The sequence below is a fragment of the Camellia sinensis genome, chromosome 12, assembly GCF_055761805.1.
Source record: "Camellia sinensis isolate YWXY chromosome 12, ASM5576180v1, whole genome shotgun sequence".
Classification (NCBI taxonomy): Eukaryota; Viridiplantae; Streptophyta; class Magnoliopsida; order Ericales; family Theaceae; genus Camellia; species Camellia sinensis.
Genome location: NC_138972.1, coordinates 174,016,148 through 174,030,489, shown reverse-complemented (window position 1 = coordinate 174,030,489; position 14,342 = coordinate 174,016,148).

Here is a 14,342-nt window from a genome sequence, read left to right as displayed (position 1 = left end):
AGGTCTATCCCTTTTGGTTTAAGCCCATTGAGCATGTTTATTTGCATGTTGCTTGCATGCTTATCTTGCTTTGCATTGTGTATGCTATAGGGTCCTTTGCATTGTGCATGCCAAGTTGTTCCTTGCATTGAGTGTGCATGGTTCTAGCGTTGATAAGTTGTCCTTATTGCATTGAGCATGCATGTTTCACATTGTGTTTAGAAGCTTAGGATTGCCTTGCATTGAGTATGCCATCTAGTCCTTGGCATCTAGCATTGAGTATGCCATGATCATATTTGCTTTGAGTATGCCATGTAGTTGCAAATGTGCATGTTTAAGTCACATTGCATGTTTGTCATGTTGCTTGCATTTGTGTTTGGAATAGGTGTTAGTCCAAACACGGGAAACGAGGAACGTTTCATACTTCAAGTGATGAAATGTTCCTTAATTCTCAGTTGCCTACGCTCTTGATCACTCATGATGGAGTTTTAAGCTTTATGTGTTTAATTGTGCATTCATTTCCATATTGAATTGTGAAACTTAGCCTACTTGCGAGTAGCAAACCGTTTTCAAACAAACGAACATGCAATGTTTTGTTCCAACTTAGGCGATCCAGTCTATACTTGTATGATGTGCGCATCACATAGTAATTCTAGGCTAATGAACCAGAATAAGAACAGATGTGTTTTCAAAAACAAGATATCATGCTTAGTACAGGTCGATCTTTGATCGGGCAAGTGGGGGTGCTCATAGATGACCTTCCCCAATCGTACCCAAGTTCCCGAGCCGAGGCAACTTTGGTGATGACGGACACATGACCTTAGGCACGAGTCAGGGTTTCCTAAATTCCCCAAAATAAAACATTTAGGTGGCGACTCTGTATCTGACAAAGTAGTCCATGTTTGGCACTTCTTTCTAAAAATCAGTTTTTCAAAACGATTTGCCGAATTTTGACTCTTTGGTGATTTATCGATCTTGCATTGCACTTTGTAAGATTAGATTCAGAACCGTGACATTTGAGTCTGAACTGTAGCAAGCCCAATGAACAAAATAGGATTTTCCCGGGACGTTCGGGCGTGTCTACAGACGTCCAAGTCTTGAGGACGGTCAAAAATGGGGTGTCTACAGTTGCCTCTTTTTGACAGAACTCGAAAGTCATAAAATGACGGGAGTGAATGTCAAAACCCAGAGACGACCCATTTTTGATAAGGCCGAAAACTTAGACAAGCATACAAGATAACGAAGATATGTACCCGTAGGCAGGGGCAAGATGCAAGTGACGTGCACGATGCCGAGCATAACTCATGATCATGCAAAGAAAGCTGTAATGAAGCATAACATGCAATAGTTTTAAGCAAGCGAATAAAAACCAAAATACATTACATGCAGAAAGGATGTAAGAGAATTATACAATTCTCGCTACATCTCATACGGAGAATACAATACTGTCTGGTTCGTTTGGTCTCGCCAGCTTCAAATGAACCATACATACAATATCGTGCCTGCAACAGAAAGAAACTTAACATGTACAATATCGTTAGAAACATGCATAGCAATGCAAGTGAAAAGTGTGTAACAACACGAGTGAAGTGTGCACAACAATGCAAGTAGAACGTGCGAAACAACGCATGTTATAGATGTGTGCAGAACAACGCGTGTTATAGATATGTGCGAAACAACGCAAGTTATAGATATATTGCAAAACAATGCAAGTTAGATAAGTTGCAAAACAATGCAAGTTAGATGGGTTGCAAAACAATGCAAGTTAGATAAGTGTGCAAGACAATGCCGAAGTTTGATAGGGAGTGCAAGACAATGCAGAAGTTAGTAGGGAGTGCAAGACAATGCACAAATTAGTGGGGGTGCAAGACGATGCATAGGTTAGTAGGGGTGCATGACAATGCACAAGTTAGTAGGGGTGCAAGACAATGCACAAATTAGTAGGGGTGCAAGATAATGCACAAGTTAGTGGGGGTGCAAGACAATGCACAAGTTAGTGGGGGTGCAAGACAATACACAAATTAGTAGGGGTGCAAGACAATGCACAAGTTAGTAGGGGGTGCAAGACAATGCACAAGTTAGAGGGGTGCAAGACAATGCACATAACGAGCAAGACAATGCCAGTTATAGGGGTGCAAAACAATGCACATAACGAGCAAGACAATGCCAGTTAGGAAAATGCATGACAATGCAAATGAAACGTGTAAAACAATGCAAGGTGGGAAAATGCATGACAATGCAAATGAAACGTGTATGACAATGCAAGGTAGGAAAATGCATGACAATGCAAATGAAACGTGCAAAACAATGCAAGGTAAGAAAATGCATGACAATGCAAATAAAACGTGCAAGACAATGCAAGGTAGGAAAATGCATGACAATGCAAATGAAATGTGCAAAACAATGCAAGGTGGGAAAATGCATGACAATGCAAATGAAACGTGCATGACAATGCAAATGACGTGCATGACAATGCAAGGTAGGAAAATGCATGATAATGCAAAAGAGGTGTGCATGGCAATGCATGTAATGGAATGCATGACAATGTAAAAGAGGTGTGCATGGCAATGCATGTAATGGAAATGCATGACAATGCAAATGAGGTGTGCATGGCAATGCATGTAATGGAAATGCATGACAATGCATGTAACATAATAAGATGTATGATGATACAAATGAGATATGCGAAACAACACAGATGGAGGGGCGTAAGACAATGTGACCTAAGGAATGTGCATGACAATGCAAGCATGGCGTGCACGACAACGCATAAGAGATGTGCATAACAAGGCAAGCGTGATGTGCGCTACAACGCATAAGAGATGTGCATAACAATGCAAGAGCGAAATGACGTATAACCAATGCACCCTCATTATAAACACGACAAAACGTTGTAATGCAACGTATTTAAAGCGATCTGTGAAACTCACAAGATACAAAAGGATACAAAAAAAAGAGGATACACCTTGCACGTACTGAGCATCACACACAGAAGACACGGTTCGAGGTCAACTCGGAGGCCGTTTAAGCTTCAACAGTGTGTTTTCTTACACTTTCTTGAGAGATGAAGGATCCAAATAACATAATTGACCCAAACAAGGGTGTTGGAGATGCATCGACCACAAGGAGCGTCCGTCGGCCACAAAATAAGCTCATCGGCCAAACATTTAGCCGATCGGCTAACAATTTGGCCGATCGGCCAAAAATGGCAGTTTCAAGGCAGTTTTGTCTTTTAGCCACAGGTCTTTAAATATAAGGTTCCAAACCTTATATCCTCACTTCTCCAAGCTCGAAAATCCTCTCTCTTTCTCTCTAGGTGATTTTCTTCGCTTCGATCCGTGTTTTTCTCTTGTTTTCAAGCCTTTTCCATTGTTCGATTCGCGAAACCCTTCCCGTTTCGCATACTTTGAACCGATCGAAATTTGTTTTGGTGTCTTTTTCTTGGTTTCCACCACTTGGGGTTTGTTTCCCCCGAGTTATACCTCAATCTTAGTGCCTTTTCCACACTCTGACCTTTTCTCCCGTTTTTCACCCCTCTGGGTTGACTTTTCGCATTGTCACCCGTTTTTCACATCTTCGGCCATTTTCATACTCTTTTTGAGAAGGCAGACGACATTCCACGAGGTGGGACTCCCCCAGAGTTGGACATGGACCCTGAGGTCAAGCTCTTGCCTCTCCGTGTCCGACCATTCGACCCGGTGACCTACAGGCCGGCGGTACATGTGTTGCCTCCCGATGGCATCCGCCACTTCAGGAGCTATGCGAGGGGCGCGACATTGGAGCTTTTGTTGCGTGAGCCGGAGTCACACCTTTCCTACGGCGCCGCTGAGGTATATTATCCCCCCTCTTTTACTTTCTGCAATGTAGACTGTATAGCTTTGATAGTCGATACTATTCTTTAACTGCTTAACCCAGATACACTGCTACATCACATGCTGTAGTTCATCTATGAGCACAGCCCCACCCGATATCTGTATAATCTTGAACACATGCACACACATTGCATTTTCATCAATTCTGAATGCTTTTGAACACTGTATTTCTAACAGTGCTTCGCAACTGTTTGTTTTGAACACAGGGAGATTCCCATGCCTTCCGGGGGTATGGAAATACCGTTGCCCGTGGTTGGTACATGGAGCTGCCCGATACGGTCCGCCACATCATTGACCAAGCCGGCTTCGGCCCTTTTTGCATGGGACTCTCGTGCCTCACTGCGAGTAGGCCCTTTCTTACTGCCTTGGTGGAGAGGTGGTGGGATACCACCGATTCCTTCCACCTTTCTGCTACCGGGGAGATGACGATGACTCCCTTTGACTTCTCGATGCTCACCGGCATCGGGGTAAGGGGTGATCCGATCCCCTTTGATACTGATATGGATGAGTGGGACGCCACCCAGATCTACATGCTCGGCGCTCGGCCACCTCTCTCTCATTTAGGATTTGTGAGGTACTCTTGGTTTGAGGACCACTTCAGGATTCAGGCGCCCACGACTCGCAAGGAAAAGGAGCAGTACGCCCGCGGCTTCATCATGTTCTTACTGGGGACAACACTCTTCGCCGACTAGGCGAACACTGTTGCCCTTTACTTGCTAAGCGCACTGGTGGATGTGACTAGGATCTGCTGCTATGACTGTGGTGGCACAGGCCTGGCCACACTTTATGGATATATGAGTTCATCTTCCCACCACAGCGGACATTTGCTTGGAGGCTACTGGCGAGCTTGGGAGGTACACCTTCCCTTTCTGTTTTACAGTTCTGCTTTATACTATATGTACACTGCACACGCTGCACACACGCAATCTGCTTTACACTGGCTGTACACTGCACACACGTAATCTGCTTTACACTAGGTATACACTACACACACGCAAACTGCTTTATGCTGCACACCGTTCCCTAATTTTTGCTTTATTCTGTATTCTACTTTATCTGATAAGCATACTGATATTTACCCTGTTACATTATACAATTGTGGGTGTATGCCTACTTTCCTAGGCTTGCCCTAGTGCCAGATGTGGAGATCCCCCTTGGCGTTCCATTTTCCCATCGATTCAATGTGAGATGCGAGCGGAGGCTGCGGGAGTCCTTCGTGTTCTTCCGCCGATATTTCAACACCATCACCGCCGCAGAGGTATTTTAAACTTTAGAGTTCATTTAAGCTTCGCTTTATATTGTACTTTCAACAGTAGATAACAAACCGTATATCATTTGCAGATCACCTAGTAGCCTTGGGCCCCATTGCCGGAGGCAGTGCGGGATCAGTATGTAGGTTCTCGGGAGACTGCCCAGTTCAGGATTCTGCTAGAGGGCCCGATTTGTCAGGCTTGGTACCTGGGCGAGCGCTTCTTACGCCAGACCTTGGGCTTACCGGAGCAGATAGTCCCGGCACTGCCTCCTACCCACATAAGGCACACTGAGAGATATACCCTAGAGGAGATGATGGACTATACGATCGGTTGGGACTCGGAGCCCTTTAGAGACGAGGGCGATTACACCGAGTTCATCCAGGCCTATCTGATGTGGCCTTTGACCGGTGCTCGTCGAGCTGAGAGAGAGAGGCCTGCGGTGCTAGTGGCAGGAGCATCAAGGGCACCTCAGGCCCGTGGAAGGAGTGGGTCCTGGAGAGGACAGGGGGTCGGGTGGCCAATACTGCCCACCATGATGACATGCCGAGGATAGGGTAGGGAGACTTACCAGATACCCATCGCTCCTCCTCCGGCTGATCATGAGCTTATCGGAGTCTACGACTCAACCTCGGTATGTACTACTATAGTTTGCATTCTGTACAGTCATTTCAATTCATTTGATATCCCGCAGAATACTAATGCCTTCAATACTTTTGCAGGCTTCCATCGAGCATACTCGTCAATCTCTGGAGCTGACAGCCTTCGTGATGGGGATGCTGCAGCAGAGCATCGACCTGTTGACCATCTACGACATCCCGGTAAGTTCCTTCAACCGCAGTCTCAAACTTTGCATAATCTGTTCCATACTGATCTGATGTACCACATTGTCGATAAGGCACTTGATACACAGCACTCATGGTACTGATACGCTATATCTCACATATTGCTCACGACATTAATACCCTGTACTCGGATACTGCTCACAGCATTCATACACTATTTTGCGTAGCATAACTGATGCATTTGCCATTTGTTCGTTTCAGGCCCCATTTCAGATTTCAGCCGCGGGAGGCGCTCCAGCTAGACCATCTGTACCTACTCGAAGAGGAGGGGGAGTCAGACTGGGGATGACGATCCACAGCCGAGGCAGACACAGGCATGCCCGTGCTGAGAGCAGTTCACGAGAGCCCTCCCCCGATGAATCTGATGAGGAGGCGACGTCATCCCAGGGTGAGGCCGGAGACAGCTCAGACTCTGACTACGGAGCTGGCAGTGGTGATCCTGGACCCTCATCCAGGAAGAGGACCAGGACGGATTCCCACACTCGAGATGACTAATATTGATCCAGACTTTTGCTACTTTTCTTCTTTTTAGCTTTGTTCAGACATTTTGCTGCTTTTCCCTTTTTGTTTTACTTTTCTTTTTACTGGTAGTTTGAGCACATTGTACTGCCTCAGGTAGGTTTTATTTTCTCAAAACTATGTACTTTTTGCAAAAGAAGAGCATGAATGAAATGAAACAGCTATTTTTGTTCAAAAAGTGTTACATTTGTACATTCTGCGCATCGTATCGCATCGCATTGCATTACATAACAATGTAAATAAGATTGAACTTTGTTTTGAAAACTAAACGTTCGAATTGCAACAATCAGGTAGTGAACCAACTAATGAAAAAACAACTCGATAAGCAAAACAAAGACCTTGACAAGCTAACTAAATGTAAATACAACTCGATAAGCAAAACAAAGACTTAAAGAATGCAAATTACAACTCGATAAACAAATGTACGACAACTCAATAAGCAAATAGGCGCGACTTCACAAAATCAACACCGGAAGGCATTGAAAGTGGAACCAATCACAAGTTCCCAACATGTTCAACATATAGACTGCTCATAGAACAAGGGGAGAGGCCATTGGCCATAGGGAGAGGCCATCGACCACAATAAATGTCCATCAGCCAACATTTTTAGCCGATCGGCCAAAAAGGATGGTTGGTCGGCACTATATTTGGTCGATCGGCCCAAAATGGCAAGTATCTCCAGAATGTTGACACCTATCTTCCACTCAACACCTTATCTTCTACAAAAGCCTCAGCTTCATAGTTTTTCTCATTTCAACACTGATTTGCACCAAATGGAAGAGTTCTTTGTCCAAAATTTCACAAATTGGATTGCCGACTTGGATGGCTCGAAAAAGCTGAATTTCTGGGGCTTCGGCATAAATGCACTATTTACGTTGGGTCGCACCCCGCTGCGTTTTCCATTCTTCTATGCCACGGAAAGATTTTTGGATCTGGTAACACGTGTCTTTAGCTTTTGCAGTCAAGAGATGTGTCCTACTTACAAGGATTTCCAAGCTTTAATGGAATCCGAGCGTGATGAAGAAATCATGCCTCAACTCCGGTTCGGCCACGTCCAAGCCCTAGGACGGATGTGCAGCCTTACTTTGCATGACACTCAGTCATTGATTCACAACGGGGAGCTGGACATTCCAAGCTTGGTTTGTCGATTTTCTGATGCCGGTGACCGCGACGATCATGATTGGCAGGGTTATCGGCGACATGCGCTTTGCTTGTGCATGCTGTCTTATTTCTTACTTGCCTCAGGCTCCGGTGGGTTTAGCACTCATTTGATTGAGGTCGCTGAGGGCTTGAAAGAGGGCAAAAACTGCATCACCATGACGCTAGCAGAAACGTTGATGGGATTGGATGCTTTTTATCGCCGGGAGACGGCTAGGTTTGCGAGGAGTCCACTACTATTGCAGGTAATGTTTCCCACCCCATCTCACATATATATTGCTCACATCACTCGGCCCTCAGGCTCAGATTTTTTTTTCTTTTTTCTCAAAAACACTTTGCTCACTTTTTCTCTCAACATACACCTCTTTATTCTTTAATCTCTTACTTTTCATCCCTCCCCAGGTATGGTTGATGGACAAGTTGAGAGTAGTGGACTCGTGTCTGGTATATTTAGCTCGCAGCTATTTATTCCGACGACGTCTAGTCGATGCCTCGGATGAGGAATGGTGGTACAATTGGATGTGCAGTTTGTCCGCGGACCACATTGCTTGGCATTGCCCTTGGCTCAATCTGTCGGCAATGAGTTACAGCATGATCCGTCAGCCTGGGATTCAGTTGATTGGTATGACACACTATGTCTTCTATTTTCCATTCTGGTTCTGGCGCCAGTTCGGACATGATCAGATTTGCCTGGAAGAAAGGATTAAGTACCCTGCTACATTTCCAGTTCGAGGCGCGTAGCTAGCTCGATATGCCACGGCATGGAAGACGAGAGAGCTTCTGGCCCCCGCTTTTACTTTCAGCTACACCCTTTCTGACGAGTGCATAGATTGGCTCAATGAAAAGGCACAAATTGGGCCCTGTTTGGCATCAGAGGCTTCGACCAGCTCTGGAAGGGGACGCAGGAACACTTGACTATGCCCTGGATTTATTTGCTTTAATCAGAACTTTCAAGTTTTCTTTATGAATGTAATAAAAGCAACTTCGATTTTGTATTCAAGAGTAGGAGAACTCTGTATTGAAATCAATGAAATTGAAGGTTGTGGGTACTGAAAATTTCTCGTTTGGTCCAAAAATGGTCTAAGTTGTAAAAAGATTAATTTGAGCAAAATCAACTTTTATTAAAACTTTTCAAAACCATTTTCGATAAGAATCAAAACTGGACATCCCTGAGATTTCTCACTGAGATGCACAACCCCAGATTCCAGTAACTGGAAAGTTGCCCCTAGTCTGAGTAGCACTGGACCGAAGATTACAACCGAGCTCTTGAACGCTGATTAGACAAAGATGACCAAACATGATCACATGGACAAAGTTGATCGGGGAAGTGTTTATGGATGGACTTCAGACATGAGGTTGCCTACGTATCCCAAAAATGGGAATCAAGCCTTACGTAATTCGGCTTAGGTTCACTCGAGTATTTACACTCTCCTTTTGCGCTCTAACTTTTGCCAAGGCCGCCCTTTGCGAGTTTTCAACCTTGCGAGCTCAGTTTTTATAATTTCAAATTTTCTGTGCTCTAACTTTTGCCTAGGTCGCCCTTTCGGGTTTTCGGCCTAGGGAGTCTCTCAGGGAAAATATTTCTTCAACTTGTCCATGTTGATCGGTTGGGAGAACTCTAGGTCATCTAGGTCTATCAGAACGACGGCTCCACCCGACCAGATAGACTTGATGATGTAAGGACCAGTCCAATTAAGTCTGAACTTGCCCCTAGGGTCGTGGATGAGAGCCCGATTATCTTTGAGCACCAAATCTCCTTCTTTCAAATTTCGGGACTTAACCTTCTTGTTGAAAGCCCTGGCAATTCTGTGTTGATAACTCTGAACATGATACAGTGCTTTCAGCCTCCTCTCGTCAAACAACATGAGTTCTTCGAACCTCCTCTGCTGCCAATCTACCTCAGCTATCTGACACTCAGCCAGTACTCGCAATGACGGAACCTCAATTTCAATGGGAAGAACAACCTTCATTCCATAGACCAATGAATATGGAGTCATCCCAGTAGAAGTTCTAATTGAAGTCCAGTAGCCCCACAGAGCAAATAACAACTTATCTGGCCAGTCCCGGTAGGTTTTCACCATCTTCTGTAGTATGTGTTTGATGTTCTTATTGCCGGCCTCAACTGCTCCGTTGGTCTGTGGCCAATATGTAGACGACTTATGAAAAGCCACGTTGTACTTGTCCAACAAGTCAATCACTTCCTTCTTGAAGTGGGAACCATTATCTGAAATGATCTCGTTCGGGACTCCATAGCGGCAGATGATGTTGTTCCTAATAAACTTTGCAACATGCGAAGCCTTCAATACCGCATAAGATTGGGCCTCAACCCACTTTGTAAAATAGTCTATCGCGACCAAAATGAACTCATGCCCATTGGATCCCTTCAGAGTAACAGTCCCGATCACATCAATCCCCCAGACTAAAAATGACCATGGCGAAGTCATGTTGTACAGCTTCGATGGCGGAATGTTCGTGCGGTTTGCATAGATCTGGCATTTGTGGCATCGCCGGACAAAACCAATACAATCCTCCTCCATGGTGGACCAGTAATAACGTTGTTTAAGGATCTTCCGAGCTAGCATCATCCCATTTATGTGTGCTTCGCATTCTCCGCCATGGATGGCCTCCATTAGGCGCTTCGATTATTCAACATCAACACACAGCTTATGCATTCCCAGATGACCTCTTTTATACAGTTTACCCCCGCAGACGATGAACTGAGCAGCCATTCTTCTAATTGCCCTCTTATCTTTGGCATTTGCCCCTGGTGGATACGCTTCCTTCTATAAGAAGTTCCAGACGTCGTAATACCAAGGATTCGCATCTTGTACTTCATCTATGGCGGCGATCAGCTCGTTGGCCGGCACAAATTTTTGTTCAATGATGATCGGACGCATCCGGACTCCAAAATGGATGTCTATCATGGAAGATAGAGTTGCTAGTGATTCTGTGAACCTATTGTTCTCTCTTAACAGATGAGCGAAGTTCAGTTTCTTAAACCGAGGAATCAGCACGTCCAAGGTCTAGTGATAGATTCTCATCTTTTCTTCTTTGACTTTCCAATCTCCTTTAGCTTGAGATACAACAAGGTTCGAGTCCCCGATAACATCCAACCGTTTTGCCCCTAGTTCTAGGGCGGCTTCTAAATCGGCAATACATGCCTCATATTCTGCTTCATTGTTCGATAATTTGAAACAGAGTTTGAATGCTAAAGGTATGAGGGAATTGTCGGGTGCTATCAGCAACACTCCTATCTCATACCCGTATTGGTTTGATGCTCTGTCAAAGTACATCGTCCAAGTTTCGTCTTCGACATGCAAAATGGCCTCATATAGGAATAGGTACTCAACTGCTTCATCCCCTTCCACAGGGTGATTGGCTAGGAACTCTGCTACCGCCCTCTCCTTTACTACTTGCGCGTCACATATTTCAGATCGAATTCGAAAAGCAGAAGCAACCAACGGGCTAGCCTACCCGTAAGTGCCGATTTCTCGAAGAGATATTTGATGGGATCCAATCTCGAAACCAACATTACAGAGTGAGCTAACAGGTAGTGCCGCACCTTCCTGGTAGCCCATACCAAGGCCAGACAAGCCTTCTCCAGCGGAGTGTAGCAAGTTTCGTATTCCAGCATCTTTTTGCTCAGGTAGTAAATAGCTCTTTCCACTCTGTCCTCAAACTCTTATGCAAGCATGCAGCCCATTGTAGTTTCAGTCACTGAAAGGTACAAGATCAACGGTTTCCCCGGCTCAAGCGGTGACAACACGGGTGGGTTCTGTAAGTATTGCTTAATTTGTTCGAAAGCAGCTTGGCATCGGCTGTCCCATTGGAACTTCGTTCCTTTCTTGAGGAGACCAAAGAGTGGTTCACAAGTCAAGGTTAATTTGGCAATAAATCGTCTTATGAATTGCATTTTACCCAGAAAGCCTCGCACCTCATTTTCAGTCATTGGTGGTGGCATTTCTAAGATGGCCTTGATTTTGGAAGGGTCGACTTCGATACCTCTCTGTGTAATCAAGAACCCCAGCATTTTCCCTGCTGTAACACCAAACGTACATTTCTGAGGATTCAGCCGTAACCGGAATTCTCTGATCCTATGGAAAAACTTTTGCAAGGCGGTGTAGTGGCCCTCTCTTTCTTTGGATTTGACAATCATGTCGTCCACGTACACCTCAACCTCTTTGTGGATCACGTCGTGCAATATCGTGGTTGTAGCCCGTTGATATGTAGCTCCAGCATTCTTCAGCCCAAATGGCATCACCCTATAACAATAGGTCCCCCACGGGGTGGTAAAAGCAGTTTTCTCCCGGTCTTCGGGTGCCATTACGATCTGGTTGTAGCCGGAAAAGCCATCCATAAATGAGAGCAATGCATGCCCCGCAGTGAAGTCCATTAACTCGTCGATATGCGGCAGAGGAAAGTCGTCCTTCAGACTGGCTTTGTTCAAATCTCTGAAATCTACACATACCCGAATTCTACCGTCCTTCTTCAGCATTGGAACTATGGCCCCGTTTGGTAAAGCTATGGGAAAGTAATTATAGCTTATAGCTTAACAGCTTATAACTTAGAGTTGTGAACATAAGCTGATTTTTGACTTATAAATTAAGCTTCTCCTCCCCCACTCAAAAAATAAGTTAATTTTTGACTTACAAAAAGCTATAAGCTGTATTGTTAAGTGAACCAAACATATCAAAATAGCTTAAATTAAGTTAAATGCTGAAATAAGCTGGAAATAAGCCCTACCAAACAAGGCCTATGTTGGCCAACCAAGTTGGGTATTCAGATACCAATATTGTTAAGTGAACCAAACATATCAAAATAGCTTAAATTAAGTTAAATGCTGAAATAAGCTGGAAATAAGCCCTACCAAACAAGGCCTATGTTGGCCAACCAAGTTGGGTATTCAGATACCAATAGGAACCCTACGTCAATTTGCTTGGTGACCTCTTCTTTGATCTTGATAGCCCAGTCAGGGCAGATTCTTTTGAGTTTATGCTTGACAGGTCGGGCCCCTGGGTCAAGAGGGATCCGGTGTTGTACAATCTCAGGATCGATTCCAGCCATGTCTACGTAGGACCACGCGAAAACATCTTTGAAATCTTTTAATAAAGAGACTAAGCGCTCACGTTCCTCTGAAGACAACGTGGACCCGATCTGGACCAGCCGCGGGTCCTTCTCAGTACCAACGTTAATTTGGGTGATTTCATCAACCAGCGGTTTTACAAACCTCTCCTACTCTTGTTCTAGCAAATATTTCAAAATCGGAGGAATTTCTTCCTCGTCGTTTTCATCGAAGTTTTGAAAGTCTGAATTCATTCAATAAATCAAGGGTACAGAAAAGTAATCGAAGGCCACAGCCACACAATTCTCATTAATCACTTCATCCAGTCCATCTGATTCTTCTGTTACAACAAACTCAAAAGAGAAACAAAAAGACAACCTAGACAGGACTGTGGCATCCGAGTTATCACTCTCAAGAATACCTGACTCAGACTCAGACTCAGACGAGTTGGAACCTGATTCCAACTCACTAGATTCAGTGGAATCAGATTCCGGCTCACTACCTGACCCGGTGCTGCTCGATAAGAATCCCTTCTCGTACTGCCAGACGAGAGAGGGTGCAACGGATGCATCCAAAATGTTAGAAGGTGGGCTCGCAGCCATTTCATTCCCAATCATAGACACTGAGAGATCATCCCCCAAGCACTCATGTATGATCGGAGGATCTGATAGTAGACAGGCTAGTGCTACCCCCATTTCAAACTCGGTGTTCTCGAAATCCACTTTCTTACATTGCTCAACTTCAACTAATGGACCTGTCTTCTCCTAAGAGACATCATCCCCAGATAACTGCAAGTTGAAGAAGATTTCAAATCCCGACAGGCGCCTCCTCTCTGCGTTCAGCCATGGCTCTGGGAAGCTACAGAATGGAAAGTCCTCCCCCTCCCGGACAAAGCGTCCGTTCAGGGTGCCCTGAATAGGCCGATGCATCAAATCAAATGCCTTCTAGTTTGCTTGGCTCTGGCTCCTTCAGCCATCTCCTTGCCTTTCTTTACCTAGTCCTCCTTGGTAGGCAGATAGCCTAAACCAATGGTATGCGGGTTGTGCGGCATTTCAGCCGATACTGCGATGCCTTTCCAACCACTTTTTTCTAGTCCCATCCCGGGGATGTGGTGGAGCTTGTTCATGAGATACACAGACTGTGCGCTGACATACAACACCTCATCTACAGCTAAGATGTTCTGAACAACTCGGGCCTCGGCTAGGGTAAATCCTGATAGGAACATATCCTCTGCACCATGCTCGATTTCCAAAACCGGTGTAGACACTTCTGGTGGTGGATGAATTGATGAATTCCCAAAAACTATAGCCACCCCTTTCCCATGGGGGTACTTCAACATCTGATGTAGGGTGGACGAGACTGCCTTCACCTGGTGCAACCACGGCCGCCCGAGGAGTAGATTAAAGGTTGCGAGAACGTCCAAGACATGAAAATCAACATCATGTTGTCCTGGACCAACCTGGGTCTGAATCTGCACAGTTCCCTTCACTTCTCTGCTTGTATTGTCATAGGCCCTTATCACTTGGGTAGTTGGCACGAAGTCTGCGGGCTTCAACCCGATTGCATATGCTGTCCTCGATAGGCACACGTTGATGGTGGATCCTGTGTCAACAAGAACTACCGGTATCCATTTGTCTCTACACTCAATAGAGATGTA